This window comes from Rhineura floridana, chromosome 3 (genome assembly GCF_030035675.1).
Source record: "Rhineura floridana isolate rRhiFlo1 chromosome 3, rRhiFlo1.hap2, whole genome shotgun sequence".
NCBI classification, from domain to species: Eukaryota; Metazoa; Chordata; class Lepidosauria; order Squamata; family Rhineuridae; genus Rhineura; species Rhineura floridana.
The window spans coordinates 103,502,274-103,518,501 of record NC_084482.1 but is presented as its reverse complement, the minus strand read 5'-3'; the positions used below and the strand labels follow the sequence as shown (position 1 = coordinate 103,518,501).

General features: G+C 40.1%; 1 long non-coding RNA gene across 1 annotated transcript in view; it reads right to left on the bottom strand.

Annotated features, from left to right (window-relative positions):
- The window catches only part of LOC133382238 (uncharacterized), a 39,765-nt gene extending 30,315 nt beyond the window's left edge, over positions 1-9,450 (bottom strand). Inside the window, exon 1 of the long non-coding RNA XR_009761865.1 lies at positions 9,353-9,450. This is a non-coding gene — a long non-coding RNA (uncharacterized LOC133382238). The remainder of the gene's footprint in view (positions 1-9,352) is intronic.
- Positions 9,451-16,228: the final 6,778 nt, after the last annotated feature.

The window sequence follows — 16,228 nt, the reverse complement described above, 5'->3', positions numbered from 1 at the left end:
CAAATTCAATTCTCAACGCTTGACTATTATTTCTCAGTTCCTGTTTTATTGACTTAATCCCATTCAATATTTTCTGAAACATGTCTAAAGATAAAGTCCCTTCTTGTACATCCATTATCTTCTTAATTGTCATTCTTAAAGCCAAAGGAACAAAACTCCTTCAATTTTCAATGTCCCAAGCAAAGAGCAGTTTATTTCTTTATCCAGTTACAAAGGAGTTAATCTTTCAAACCAACTGGCGTCACACTCTAGACAGCCCTTATCTCTTATATGCCCAGAAGTGCAAAAACAGCTTTAGTTCACAGCATCCAAATAACTAGTAGCAGAAAGGATGAGCAGATTCGTCAAAAAAAAAAGTAGATCAGAAAAAATAGTCCCAGACATATATTACACAAAAGTCTTATAAATCAAAAAGATTTTTCTTTTCTCTTCCAATCAGAAACCCCTCATCCGTTGTAATCTTTATAATGCTATTTTCCATGTCAGCTTTTTGCAATAAAAAAAGATAGGCTATTTTTATTTTCTTCCCCCTTAGTTCCGTGAGTAAAAGAGAAGGAAAGTTTTGACTCACCCAGGTTTTCTTAATTGCTGGTTCTTTGACAAATCTCTTTAGCTGTATAGATAAGAAAGTAATAAGCGTAGACAGGAGAATGCTTGCCTGTTAGTCCGTTTTTCTTTAAAGAAAAAAAAACGGGTCACTTATTCAGCTGAGCTAGCTAGAAATCCTCGCTCCGTCCGAGCTGCTGGAAGACCTTCTTTCACAGACAATTCTGACGAATTCCAGTCTCCAACAATCACAACAAAGCTGTGTGGGAAATCTCACGTTTCTTCCTTATCCGGAAGAAATTATCCCCAGTCAAAAAAGACCCTTCTGACTGGATTTAAAACTGAAAAAGTTTCATTCAAGACGGGAACCCGTCTCAGAGGCTGCACAGGCGGAGGGATCCTCCTGGGAAGTCGCAAGCGCACTCTAGAAGTTCCCACGACATATATGACAGTGGCAAGGTCCCTATCTCTCAGAAGAGGGAAGGCAGTTGATTAAAAAAAAGCAACACTCCTGGAGCTAGCTGCCACCCAGACAACCAAGAGCAGAGCCTCGTGTCTTTCTCATATGTGTACACAATACAATAGTGGGACTACAAATGCTGGTTCACTATGAATGCCATTGACTCCACTCAATCAGTTATTATTCAGTTGTCAATTAATGACTATTTCTTTAATTAGTTTTTTGGAGAAAGATGCATTAAATTTCCATATCAGAATTCGCACTATGTTTTGTACTAATGCATCTTCTATAACAAAACACAAAATATATTTGACCTCAGTTCCCATGACATTAACATTATCTGTGGAGGGATTCAATGCTGTTCATGGATAGTTCACAGTTTCTTCATTTCAAGATAAGATAACATCATCTTCCATAATTATTTGACGCACACACAAGAACCCACAAAGCGAGGAAAAGAAGGAAAGAGAAATGGTAATCAACATCAGATAAATCTCCATCTCCGTTATCTTCCTCTTTCAACAAGTCTTTTAAGTTGAGACCTTATCCCAGTCTGCTTCTGTGTTGGAATTGCTTTTTAGTATTGTTTTTAAACTTAAAAAAAAAAATATGTTTTTTAACCTTTTTTTAAGACGTCTTCAAAGCTTTAAAAATATTTTTAAAGTTGTTTTGTTTTAATGTATTCTAATGTCTGTTTTTGTGATGTTTTAAAGTGTTTTTAGTGCTTTTGTTTGCCGCCCTGGGCTCCTGCTGGGAGGAAGGACGGGATATAAATCAAATAATAAATAAATAAATACTATTGGTTTTCCCCATATCTTTTCCTCAACCTGTCACTGAGGATATTCACTGAACATTAAAAGTACTCTTCATATAATTTTATTTATTATTAGATTTATACCCTGTTTTTCAGGCAAGATTGCCCTCCAAAACAAAATAGCTTGGGTCCTAAGATCAATTAGGTTAGCATTAAAAAAGTTTATGGAAGGAAACTCTTCATTCTATGGAACTCAGAAGGAACGAAAGATTGTCCGGAAAGAGCACTCTTGACTAAGGCTGAGCCTTCTCTACTTTGACTAATACATCTACAATATTAGTTCATAAAGTTCTATAAACAGCAAGTTGGGTGGACCAAACTGCAGTATGGTATAGAAGCCTCTAAGAGAGGGATGGAGAACTTGTGGCCCTCTAGATGTTGTTGGACTCCCATCTCTCATCAGCCCCAGCCAATGAATGGTAAGGGATGATGGGAGTTGAAGTCCAACAACATCTAGAAGGCTACGGGTTCCCATCTCTGCTCTAGAACAAAGAGTTTGTTTAGTAAACTATGCAGTTAATCAAACTATATAGAATGTGTGTTTGATGAACAAATTTAAAAGGGTAGTATAGTATAGTGTAACTGCATCATCATCATTATACTATAGAACAGGGGTGGGGAACCTACAGCCCTCCAGATGTTGCTGGATTCTAACTCCCATGAGCGTCAGCTAGCACAGCCAATGATCAGAGATGATGGGAAATGTAGTTCATCAGTTTCTGCAGGGCCATAGATTTTCCTGCTATAGAAAGAGGTCACCTGAGATTCCCCTTCAATATTAGACAGGTGCCATCTCTCTGTTATCGTTTTGGTGCCTACTGAAGACCTTTCTTTTTCAACAAGCCTTTTAAGTAGAGACCTTATCACAGTCTGAGTCTATATTGAAATTGCTTTTAAAGATTTGTTGGTTTAATATATTTTAATGTCTGTTTTTATGATGTTTTAGTGTTTTGGATTTGCCTCCCTGGGCTCCTACTGGGAGGAAGGGCAGGATATAAATTTAATAATAAATCATAATAAAGAGTCTTTTAAAAAAGAGTAATAAATTGGAGACCTCACTCTACTATAAATATCTATGCCAGGAAGCCCCAGAGGACTATGGGAAGAATAGAAAATCCTTCCATTTCCCATTTCCCATAGTCATCCAAGGCTCTCTTCCATATAGGAAACAGTACAATAGAAAGCTAATAATCTGTTCTCCCCATGGTCAGCCGAGGTTCCCTTCCATAGGTGCAAATCAAGCACATGTAACTGAAACACACATTATACATTTTAGCAGTTAGGCTAATACGTTCTGTCCTCCATCAATGACATAAACTTACTTTTCAGCAAATGATATATTCCTTTGTTTAATTTGGTTGGAACACTTGACGGTAAACTTGTCCATATCCTTCAGATATTACTCTCCAAAAAGAAAGTGCTACAGACAACCCTATGGATAGCGTGAAGATGTCTTCTGTATTTAGCATTGTTCCCCAACTTTAAACTGGTATTTACTGCCGGGCAAAGATACTAAGTATTAATGCTTTTCTTGCCTCCAGTCTTGATAACTGGTCTGTGTGGCCCTATGACAGCATTTGCCAAGAATGGCAGGCAACTGCTTAAAACTGAATTATTCTAATCAAGTCCTCATTGAGATATTATTGGTAAACATTTAACAAGAGAACTCCCAATCCTCTCTTGGGACATATTAAACTAATGCCTTTATTCTAATAAGGGAAACAGTTTCCTCAGGTCCTTGTTCTGTATGTGCCCTGCAAATGATTCAACCAGAGAGGCTTCCTGGAATGCTGTAATTCATTGGGACAAAACCAAGAAATGGCTGTGAGTCAAGGGCTTGCAGTCTGAATTTGATGGGGACCTCCCTCAGGCTGAAGTCACATGAATGTGGGCCGTCCTCCAACCCATGAGAAACTTATGTTAACAAACTCTGCATTGGTAAAATAATTTCTGACTCGTAGCTTTCCCCCATTCTCCCCCCTGTCCCTGTGTACCAGGCCTGCTATCATTATTAGATGTCTGCTACATGAGACACACTGACCTGCTAAGATTATGCAATTTTGCATATATCCAATTACAAACATATCAAATCCACCAGCCTGCTGGTTGAGAAGCAGGTAGATGTTCACATATTATGATTTTCAGAACTGCGCTATCTGGCAAAATCCAAGCATTCCAGAAAAGTATGCCATTCATCACAATAGTCATTTTCATCTTCTGATGAGCCCTCCAGTTTAGTTAGGGGTTTTTAATCCATACAGATTTGGTTTTGTCAAAGGCACTATCGGCACAATTTTTCTCTTTCTCCAGATCCATGCAGCAGTCCCAGTGCCTCTCTTATTCAGATGATGCACACAGCAAAAGGATTAGCAGCTATGATGAAAAACAGTGTCCGCTTTCTCTTGAGCCATGTGTTGCTGGGCTCCAACTCCCATTCCCAACCACTGCCCGCCCATGCCTGTTGGTGCTGATGGGAGTTGGAGTCTGGAGGGCCACAGATTCCCTATCCCTGCTTTAAGCAAACTGGGTGATATGTGAGCCCTTCAATTCTGCAACTTGCTGTAGAAAATAACAGGCACTTTTGGTACCTCTGCAGCCTCTCATTTGCCTTTCTGGAGAAGTCTTTAAGAGACAAGTCACAATTGCTGCCATTCCTTTTTACAAATTGAAAATTGAAGCTGTATGTGACTTCACAACTGTGGACTCTCAGCTACCAAGCTACGCTGACTCTTCCAACGTTTTCTCACCAAAAAGAAACAACCTCTTGGAGAAATTAACTCTGCTCCCAAGAGGGCCAGAGAGATAAGCAGTGATTAAGTGGACACCGTTGTCTCTGCAGGTGCAGCCAGCCTATGAGGGGGTGCTCTGTTACTTGTGCAGCTGTGGGTCCCCAATAGGCAGTGCTTTTTTAGTAATGGTACTCACAGGTATGGTGTATCATGACCTTTTTTTTTTTGCTGCTCATGACAACCATTTTGTGTGGGCACCCATGGCAGTTTTAGCAAGGTAGGAGTGTCAGCACCTCACTTTTTTAACCAAAAAAAAGGCACTGCCAGTAGGTCACATGACTTGGCTGGAGAACTGCATTCCAAAATCTAGAGACGTGTCAATTTCAAAGTGGAGAAAAGCAAAAAACCTACACCCCACTCCACCCCAGTTTAAGACATTTTACTCAAAGAGGTTTCATGAAATGCTGGGAGGGGCAGCTCAACTTCAGCAAGAATGAGCATGGAAGAAACTGATCAAAAGTGGGAAACACAGCTCTCCAAACAGGGAGGAAATTGATTTTTAAATGATTTTTCACAAACGTCCACTCCAGGGAGGGAGATTTGTTTCAGAGAAGACAAAACTCCCCACCCCCAAATGGGTATATTCCCTGCTCACAAAACATAAGCATTGAAACAAACATTTCTCTCTAAAGGAGAGAAGCAAGGTTGTTTGTAGCATGTATCATTGGCAATAGTAATTTCAAAGTATTGCTGACTCCCCCAACTCAGAATGTCAGATGGCAGTATGCCTTTCTGTATTTCAGCTCTCTTGCAGTGCAAACCTATGCATGACTACTCAAAAGTAAGCCCAGCTGAATTCAATAGGGCTTACTCTCAAGCAGTAGTGTAGTGGCAAATTCAGAAGTGCAGGGTCTCTTCATGATAATCACAGCCATGCCCCCCCTTTTTTACTGATGTGTTGAGAATGAGATCCTTGTTAATGCCTTCTACTACAACAACAGACATCTCTAGGAGCCAATCAGCATGAAAGGGGAGAGTGTTAGCTACTGAAAAGAGTCTTCTCAGTAGAGTCTTCTCACCTTCTTTCACTCTGATTGGCTCCAGTCAGCAAGAAAAGACAATGCAGCACTCTTCCCAGTGATTAGCATACTCCCCTTTCATGCTGATTGCCAGGCCTGGCCTCCAAGAGGACATCTGTATTTATTTATTTATTTATTTATTTATTTATTATCATTATTTTTACCCTGCTCTTTTTCCAAAACTGGAACTCACGGCGGCTTCCAGATAAAAGAACCCATATAATTAAAAACATACAAAAGTCTAGACTAAAATAGAATTAAACTATTTACAGTATTAAAACCAGTCATACATACAGTTAAAATAATTCAAACTCAATTTTAAATAATACAGTAACACAATAGCAATGCAGTATCTTTAAAAGTTGTGCAGGGGGAAGGGAAAATCCCACATTGTGGTTTTTTCTATTACAGGGTTGCAGGAACACCTGCACTTGGCTGACTTTCTCTTCTTCTAAAGATACAGGATCAGTCTCAGGCCATGAACCTGGCAACCCTAGTTCATATACTCTATTTTACCTATTTATGTCCCAACTTTCAGGTCCACAGTGGAGCCCCCAAGACCTCTAGCAATAGTAATAAAAGTGATTTAAAATAACAAGACATCAGAAGATCAAAGAACAGGCAATGCACAGTGCCAGTAGCACCATTAAGGAGAGAAAACAGCCATCGGAGCCACTTATCAAACAAATCACTGGAAGGTGTGCATAAACAAGAAAGTTTTTCCTTGGTGCCTAAAAACGAGGGGAAGGGGTTACCCACAATTATGGAGCCAGATGCTCCATAACATGGGCACCATTACAGAGGAGACCATGACGCTGGTTGCCCATCCACTGCACCTTAGATGGACATGGGATATGTAGCGGGGGGGGGAATCTTCCTCTGAATACCCGAAAGCATAATAGCTTTATGCCAGGCCTGGGGAACCTCAGGCTTGGGGGCCAAATGTGGCCCTCCATGCCTCTCAGTTTGGCCCTCAGAACTCTCCCCAGGCCACACCCCTCATTAGCCCGGCTTCATACCCTGAGTGTTTTTGCCAGACTGCAATGTGTCCCTGAACTCTGATAATGCCTCTTGCTTGTCTGGATGGAGGATAGAGAGGGTGCGTGAGGAGTGGTGTGATGGCAAATTTGGGAGTGCAGGGTCTCTTCATAAAAACCACAGCCACCCCCCATTCTAAAATTATGCAACCTTCTAAGATTATAGAATAATCTTGCCAGGCTTGAATGCTGCTTTCTGCTTCTCTGTCACTGTCATCATTTGATTGTCCTTTCTCACCGTTGGAGGTATTGCTTGAATTACTGCATTCAGCGGCCACATGTTTGTATACCTGTTGCCACCAAACTGCTTGATGATGTAGATGGGATGCTATCTACATCATTCGTCAGGATTCACTGTATGTTCTTCTGCTGTTACAGAATTCTCACTCTCCACAACTTGGCTTTTTTGAGAAGGAACTAATAAAGGCTTGCTTGCAATTGATACTCATTAGGGTCTGCATAAGTCACCCAGAAAGCCCTACAGCAATAAAGCCTCCCATCATCCCACTCTCTTTCTCTAGGGCTTTTTTGTTGCTAGGTTAAGACAAAGCCTATTTTTCCTAAATGAAGAATTCATATTCTGTAAGCAGGCTGCTCATTTTGCATAGGAATTTGTAACTTTTTGAATTTTTCCACCTTCTAGAAAGCAGGAAAGGATTTTCCCATCCCCTTCTATCTCCCTGTGTCATTTCCTCCTTCTTCCACACATACCTAGAGTATAATAAAAAGACAGAGGTGTTTGGCCCATTCAGGCAGTTTTTCATAATCATCATGCTGTCAGGTAAGGAACTTCCTTTGCTGAGTTTCCCTTTTTGGCTAAGTACTAAGACCTAAAGTAACTGCATTTGGGCAGAGCTCTCAAGTTTTAGGAGGAAACTTAAGCATGGAAATTCCTGATCCTAACCTCTGGGGTTGGCTGCACCACACACATACACTCTTAGCAATATTCATTTACATTTCAACTTACCATGCAAGTTAGAAGACTCTATTCAGTAGCTAATACTCCCTTTTCATGCTGATTGGCTCATAGGAGACTGGAGACATAGGACCCTACTTGAATCTGGCTCCCAAAAAAGTAAGGGGATCTAAGAATCCTTAAGACCTTGGATAACTACACTCCTGTGTGCACGTGTGTGTAGAAGCTAGCCTCCTGTACAGAGATAATTATTTATATTCATTGATCCATCCATTTTGCCTCTGGTCCCACCAACCACTCAGTGGCCCTCAGAAGGTTGCCCAGAAGAGAAGTCGGCCCTTGGGCTGAAAATGTTTTCCCACCCCTGCTTTATGTGGACAGTCTTTCAGCTATCTAGGCCCAAACCGTTTATGGGTTTAAAGCAGAAGTGGAGCAGGTGTAGCCCTAGATGTTGCTGGACTGTAACTCCCAACATCCCTAACCTTTGGTCATGTTGACTGGGGCTGATGGGAGTTGGAGTCCAGCAATATTTGTAGGGCCTCAGGCTTCCCATCCTTGCTTATAAAGACTAAAATAGGCAGTTAGACGTCAAAAAGACTAAAGTAATGACAACAGAAGATTTATGCAACTTTACAGTTGACAATGAGGACATTGAACTTGTCAAGGATTATCAATACCTCGGCACAGTCATTAACCAAAATGGAGACAATAGTCAAGAAATCAGAAGAAGGCTAGGACTGGGGAGGGTAGCTGTGAGAGAACTAGAAAAGGTCCTCAAATGTAAAGATGTATCACTGAACACTAAAGTCAGGATCATTCAGACCATGGTATTTCCGATCTCTATGTATGGATGTGAAAGTTGGACAGTGAAAAAAGCTGATAAGAGAAAAATCAACTCATTTGAAATCTGGTGTTGCAGAAGAGCTTTGTGGATACCATGGAATGCAAAAAAGACAAATAATTGGGTGTTAGAACAAATTAAACTAGAACTATCACTAGAAGCTAAAATGATGAAACTGAGGTTATCATACTTTGGACACATAATGAGAAGACATGATTCACTAGAAAAGACAATCATGCTGGGAAAAACAGAAGGAAGTGGAAAAAGAGGAAGGCCAAACAAGAGATGGATTGATTCCATAAAGGAAGCCACAGACCTGAACTTACAAGATCTGAACAGGGTGGTTCATGACAGATGCTCTTGGAGATCACTGATTCATTGGGTCGCCATAAGTCATAATCAACTTGGAAGCATATAGTAACAACAGGCAGTTAGAACAAGGCCCAGCAACAAATTAAAAGCCAGTTACAATTTCAGTGTTACACAGTGTAGCTGCTGTGTTTACCACCAGCTAAAGCTTCTGGAAGCTTTTCAAAGACAGCCCCACAAAAAATGCCTTGCATAAATATAACCTGGAAGTAACTAAGGCATATAACTGCCTTCACCAGGAAGAGGTGATGTTGGTGTACCAGTTGCAGCTGTGCAAAAGCAATCCTGGCTACAGTGGCAACCTTTCTATTGAGAAGCAGCTGTGATTCAAGAGTGCTTCCAAACTATGGACCTGTTCCTTAGATTTAAATGGAATCCTATTCAGGAGTAGCTGAACACCTATTCTGAGACTGGTCTCATGTCTCCCAACAAAGCCTCCATCTTTTCTGGGTGAAGTCTGAAAGACTGAGGGCTGGATTTAGGAAGTTTCTCCTTACAGCATTTAATTTCATTATAATGGCATTTAATTACATTGCAAGGAAATGCTTCAGATTCTCTTACATTCATTATCTCTCCCAGCTGAGGAAATATGGAAAGTCAAGATTTCACAGGTGGAATGGCCTGGATCCAAGAGGTATGGAAGCCGGCATAAACCACAAGTTACTTGCTTCTCATTGAGATTTAGGGCGGATGCAGACTGTTGCCTGTTTTGGAGTTATTGTTTTAAATACACTTGAAGGCAGTCTGAAAGCAGGATCTCTGCTGGGGGTGTATATGGTTATTTTGCATTGATTCTGGTAAAGAAGTTTTTCAGATTTTTATATTATTTTAAAACATGTTTGACCAGGGGCTTAACTTTTCTCTCCTTCTGTTTCAATGTCTTCCTATTTCAAAAACCTCTTCCACTTTCTACATTTGTTTCTGCTTTGTTCAGTTCTTTGAATATTGTGCACTCCTGCCCGCCCTCCCAGAATGCTGGAATACACATATACCCAGAATTGGTTGGTTTATTTAAAACAGTAAATAGCAAAGCTTGCATTAAAGCTACTTCTACCCCACATTCCTAACACAAGGATTAGTTATCATGCTTACTGGCTCTAGGACTAATGTTAGCATGAATATAATGCTGAAAATAAAATCTAGGGTTTCATTATCCATACAGATAGCAGATGAACCCAAGGTTGCAGCCAATGACAGAGGGGACTGTTGTTGTCCATCTACTCCATCATTCTGTTCTCCCAGTGACCAAACCTATGGGAAGCCCACCAGCAGGACAGAAGTCCATTTGCATTCTTCTGCTGTTATTCCCAGCAACTGGTATTCAGAGGCATGCTGCTTCTGATCCTGGAGGTAATTTAGCCATCATGACTAGCAGCCTTATCCACCATAAATTTGCTTTCATCTCTTTTTAAAGCCATCCAAGCTGATAACCATCGCTGCTTCTGTTTTCTTAATGCTGCTATGGTGTTCAAGGGAATCCTGTGCGCCCACTCCAATCATTCCATTGCAGAAATGGACAATCTCTCTTCGTGCACTTAAAAAAAGACTCATAAAAAACAGGAAGCACAATTCATTCATGCTTCCCATTTCAATGCACCTTCAAAAATTCAGAGCTGTTTTTCATCCTGTATTGATTATGTCAACAACATTTTCCATATACACTTCTATTCTACTGGCAGACATATTATTCCTCCTCCAGTAGGGAATTTTACCTTATAAAGCCTCTGCTGACATTGCTTTCTGTATCACTTATCATTGGAGCTATCTGTTATTTATAAAATGTACTTTCTGGTTTAGAATATTTGAGATTAAGGCTTTATATGACTTTATAGTGTTTCTTATTCATTCTGAGTCTAGTATATCATATTTTCTGATTACATGTTGAATAGCCAGGAATGAGCTAAAACCTAGAACTACTAGACATCTATTAAATCTTTTCCCATTTGTAAAGCCTGTGATGTATTTGATATCATTTTAAGTGAAGGTTTTTCAAATCGCCTTCTTCCCCTCTCCCCCTCACTTTGGCAATTAAAAATGTTTTCTTGTTTTGTATTCATTTTGTAAACAGAGATTAACAACAAGTTTATTTCAGTTGGATCAATTTTAACAATAACCTACAATACCACTTACCATCCAGTAACACCTCAATGCCTTCAGTCATCTCCATAATCTGCTGAGTAAATCTGACATGGCAACAGTAACTGTTGCAATGAATGGACATGTCTGAAGGAATATCAGTGTTCTGATTTATTTTCCATATTCATTTTGACTGGGATATCAATAGATCTTTGACACTAAGTAGAATAATATTTTTGAAGGGAGGCCTCCAAGGAAAACTCAGGATGACCTAGGAACTGGCGTCAGTAATTAAGCAGGTAACACCTGTCACTCTGTTAGCACACAGCACCATTAATGAAACCAGGTGGCAGATTTAAACCTGAAACCACTGTTAGAAGCTCCCCTAGACCATAAGCAAATGGTATCTGAAATGTCTCAACTGGAAGGAATGGAAAATTACTTAAACACTGAGAATTTGTGGGAATTTTTTACTCTCAAGAGTTGCAGAGAGAGACAACATCTGACACAGGAGGGGGCAAAGGACATTTGTTTCACAGTAACAAGTGATACCAGTTTATGGGAGAGCCACTTCCTGAGGGAGCTGGTGGCAGACTCCACCAAAGAATTTTCAAAATACCCATTTCAGAAGATACTGTTTCATGTTCCCCACTTCTCTGAACAAGAGAAAGATTCACGGGTGCAGTCTTTGACAGAGTTAGCTTCCTTTTGAAGGAGGGTATTGGTGTTTCTGTGATACAAGTTTATTTACCAATATACAGTCAACGCTAAACTTTGAGCAGGCTGAAGTCCCCAGTAGCAAGTAGCATATGCTTGGAGCTGCTGCCTATTTTCTTCAAGGACCCTGCCAAGCGGATGTGGTGTGTCAAAACTAGTAGCCACCAACAATCAAAAACAATTGAAAAACGTTACCCTTTAATACATATTGAGGAAACATCTTTAGCCATTAGACTAGAGAAAAGTTTTTACTCGACAATTGTACTTTTCCCTGTGCACCCATACGGACATTTTTCAACAGGCCCATGCTGTTTATCCCACTGCATCTCACACCCCAAATTGGAAGCATTTCAAACTTCTAGGTATACTAACCAAATTTCATGATAGATTTCTCATACTAACTGGTCTATCTTAAAAGGTAGATACCATAAACAAGGAAACTCTGCTATTAAGCGCAACTTCCATGCATCGACAGGGATGCCGCTCAACAAGATCAGCCTCAGAGGACCTTCTCTGGATCCCACCAGTCAAAACAGCTAGACTGGTGAGGACTCAAGAGAGGGCCTTCTCAATAGTGGCCCCCACCCTATGGAATTCTCTCCCAAATGATCTACGCCATGCCCCGTCTATAATGAGCTTCTGCCGGACCCTGAAGACCTGGCTTTTTAGGCAGGCTTTTGGACCGGGTTAGTTTTACTGTGTTTTTAAATTTTTAACTGTTTTATATACTGTTTTATCTTGTACGTCGCCCAGAGTGGCTGGCCAACCAGCCAGATGGGCGACTAACAAATCTCATAATAAATAAATAAATAAATAAAAAAGTAAGGCCATAACTGTATTGAGCATAAAATGGATCTAAAGCAGGGATGGGGAACCTGTGGCCTCGAGATGTTGGACCGCAACCCATCATGCCTTCCCATTAGCCATGCTGGCTGGGGTTGATGGGAATCAAATAGCTGGAGGACCACAAGTTCCCTGCCCCTGGTTTAAAATGAGCCTACCAGTTCCTGGTTCTTCAGACCTTTACCTCAGTGATTCCCAAACTTCCCCCCCCCCAATCACTTAAAAATTGCTCTTGATCCTGACAGACCACTAAATGATTGTTCTGTCTGTTGTAACCATTGTAATGGGCTGTGCGAGATGCTGTGTGATTTTTAGATGTATTGATGTTGCTTCTTTCATTTCTTACATCGTGTTTGATAGTATTACTATTTGCATTCTATAGAATTCGGAGTATAATACAATAAAATACAACATAAGAAAAAAAGAAGCAATAAAAATACAATTAAAAATTAATATGAATATTTAATATGGCCATGCCGCAAACTACCTGAATTAAGCTCACAGGCCACTAGTGGTCCACGGACCACCGTTTGGGAATCCCTGTAAAGTGTGCATAAAAAGGCATATGTTAATAAAAATCACCTTTGAAATCCATTATATTAGGAAAAATTACTTTACAAAAATGTGTGTACCTCTTATGGTGGAGTATGGAAGCTTAGTGAGGCATGTGGATGTGTTGGCCTCCTTCTGACCACATGCAAGGCTGCCCCTCCTCTTTATGAAAGCAAGACAACCCTAGGTTGACAATGCAACTTACCAAGATTGACACAGCCCACACTGACCTCGCTAGGGCTCCTTCTTCCATACAGATGGGTGAGGCTACGTTGTTTGTAAGTATGCTGGCAACTACAGCTCTGTGAGGGGTAAACATCAGTTCCCAGGATTCTCTGGGGGAAGTAATGCCCTTTAAATATGTAGTGTGTACACAGCCTAACCAACATTCTTGTGGGGACTGGATATCCTGAGAGCATTTGACCTCTATGAAAAGTATGCACACTTAAAAGCTGGTTGGTTTGTTGTATGTTTCTGCTTTTCAGTTTTCATTTACATGTTAACACACTATCTCTGGAGGCTCAGGATTTAAAAGTAAAAGAAACATTAAAATACATATTTTGAAATATTAAATATTAACAGTACAAACTTTCTGCTAAGGAAGTTGCCTGATCAGTAATAGTCTCAGACCACTTGCCTGAGTAAAAAGGACTGGTGTATATAATGTCTAAAAGGGTCTAAATTCGGTGCCCAAAAAATATGGAAAATAGACTAATGAAATCACTGTTACCTTGCTTAGTAACTTTGGAAGTAATTAAAAACTGCTTTATAAGTACTCATACCTGCTGTGCAATAGCCTAGTAAAACTGGGTTTGAATCTTCTGATCAAGGTGTGTACAAATGCTTGTAACAGATGGCCATACAAGGGGAGGGGGAGTATTTTCTCCAGCTGAAATACAAAGGTGCTGGTTCCTCTTTCCTGTCTCCCAGTTTAAAACTATTTTTGATCTACCAATTTTATAGTCTAGAGCAGCCTTTCCCAACATGGTGCTCTCCAGATGTTGTTGGACTACAGCTCCCATCATCCCTGACCACTGGCCATGCAGGCCAAGACTGATGAGAGTTAGAGCCCAAAACATCTTGAAAGCACCAAGTTGGGGAAGGCTGCTCTAAGTATTTGAGTAGGAGTAAATCAAAGCAGTAAATCAGAATGCTGATCTTCTAAAAAGTGCAGGGAACCTCCATGGGTACAAAAGACTTCCTGTTTCAGACAGTCAGCATTCTAAAATGCTGGGCTCGTACTGGGAGGAAAGGTGGGATATAAATATTTTATTTTTATTATTATCATTATCATTATCATCAACAGCAACAATAATTTTTAAAATGCACAGGGAGCCTCTCCATTTCAGGCTCCCTGTTTCAGACTTTGGATGGGATGGAGCTTGAGCACTTGTTCCTCCTACCTGCATGTCATCTACCTCCCTAACTGTTATGCTGCACAGGGCTATTATGAAAGTAACACCTAGACCAGATCTCAGACACATATATTTTTGTAGTTTAGCTTTTTATCTCTCAGAAACATATGAGCTGGAGGGCATGCTTACTCCTAGTCTTTTATCTCAGTATTTGATAGGCATCTTCTAATTTTCCTGTGACAGCACAGAAGATTTGAATCTTTCATTTCAGGTCCATTTCAACATAACGTCCCTCTGTAGAGGACTATTAATGGAGGATTAAACATGAAAAATAGCATGGGAACCCAAGTCTACATGGATTCTTAACCTCTACAATGTATTTTCCCAGGCCTCTGTGGAGATAAATCACCTTCAGCTTTTGGGGGATGCAGTTGAATGTAGTCATGGGGGAGAAATTTGATTCAGTTCGCATTTAAAGGTGAACCCACCTAATTTGCACATTCCAAAAGAATACATGAATTAAAACCCAGCCATCCTTCAAAATTAGCACTTCGCAGTTCTCCAACCAAGTAATGTGTGCAAAAATACAAATACTGGGGTAAGGTATGTGTAAAAATACATGTATTTGTGAAAACAGCATAAAAATGCATTATGTTAGGTAAAATTACTTTGCAAAACTGAGTATATTAGGAGAAACTCACACTACAATGCTGGTGAATTTTCATGAGGACTTTTTTTTTTTTTAATTGCAAACTGTTGTGGAAATCTGAACTCAGGAGTGGAAAAATGAGAAACTAAAATTGAAAGATTTTCCTGTCCACACACTTGTTTTCATCGTCAAGATCAAATTTCACAGACTGAAAAGAGTGACAAATTCACTTCCATCAGGTTTGTCTTCCATCCCCTAAGACTGTTAACCTCAAATTGTGAAGCAAATTTAGAAATAAAAAAATTAATTCAAATCCCTTATAAATTCAGGGTGGTGTTTATTGTTTGGTCACTATTTTGAGAACCTTTTAGACATAATGAAGACCAATGTTCTCCTTTAGCCATACATTTCTTTTAAACAGGGAAAAGTCACAGCCTTGAGGGTCTAACTACCTAAGTCTAAACATTTTAAAGAATACAATCATTGAAAGGTATTCAGTACTATGTTAAACTCAGCATCCTCCTAGTGGTGCCCTTTCAACCATTCAGAATTCAGATATTCTGGTCTTACCCATTCTTAACCACATGACACTAATGTGATTTAGCTGGAGGTGAATACCAATGTGGAATACTCATATCCACTCTTAAACCTAGGTTACAAGGAGGGATGGGCCAAACTCTATTGGAAAATAATTTTCTGATAAACACATGAAATTTTCCTTTGTTGGGGAGGTTCATCCTGAAGTGTTGGAGAATTTCAATCTTTCTTGCAGTTCCAGCTCTGGCAGCCATATGGATAGCACTGAAGCATATCAGTGATTGGGCCAGTAATTCCTCAGAGCTGTCATAGTCACATAGGAAGTGAGGAGCTTGGGCTCTGTTGCCTGAGTCTCCATTTAGAGTCCTCTGATGTCTTACATGCACTAGGGATGGGGTTCACTCTTTATTTCTGGTCTGTGTTTAGGTTTTCACAACTGGCTTGTGGTGCCAATCCGCAACATTTTCCCCCTGATTTTTTTTTGCTATTTCGGATCCACTTGTAATAGCTAATGAAATTGCTAATGCTGTTAACGATCTTTTTCCCAATGGCCTCTTGGGGTTTCTATTTAAATTTAAATGAGGCAGATCATTGTCTGTCAGTTCTGCCTCTTGCCTCAGGTTACTGCAGTGCTGACCAAATATGTTAATGGCGATTGTTGTCACCTCATTGAGACAGAACTTCAAAGGATTACACATTGTAGCACTT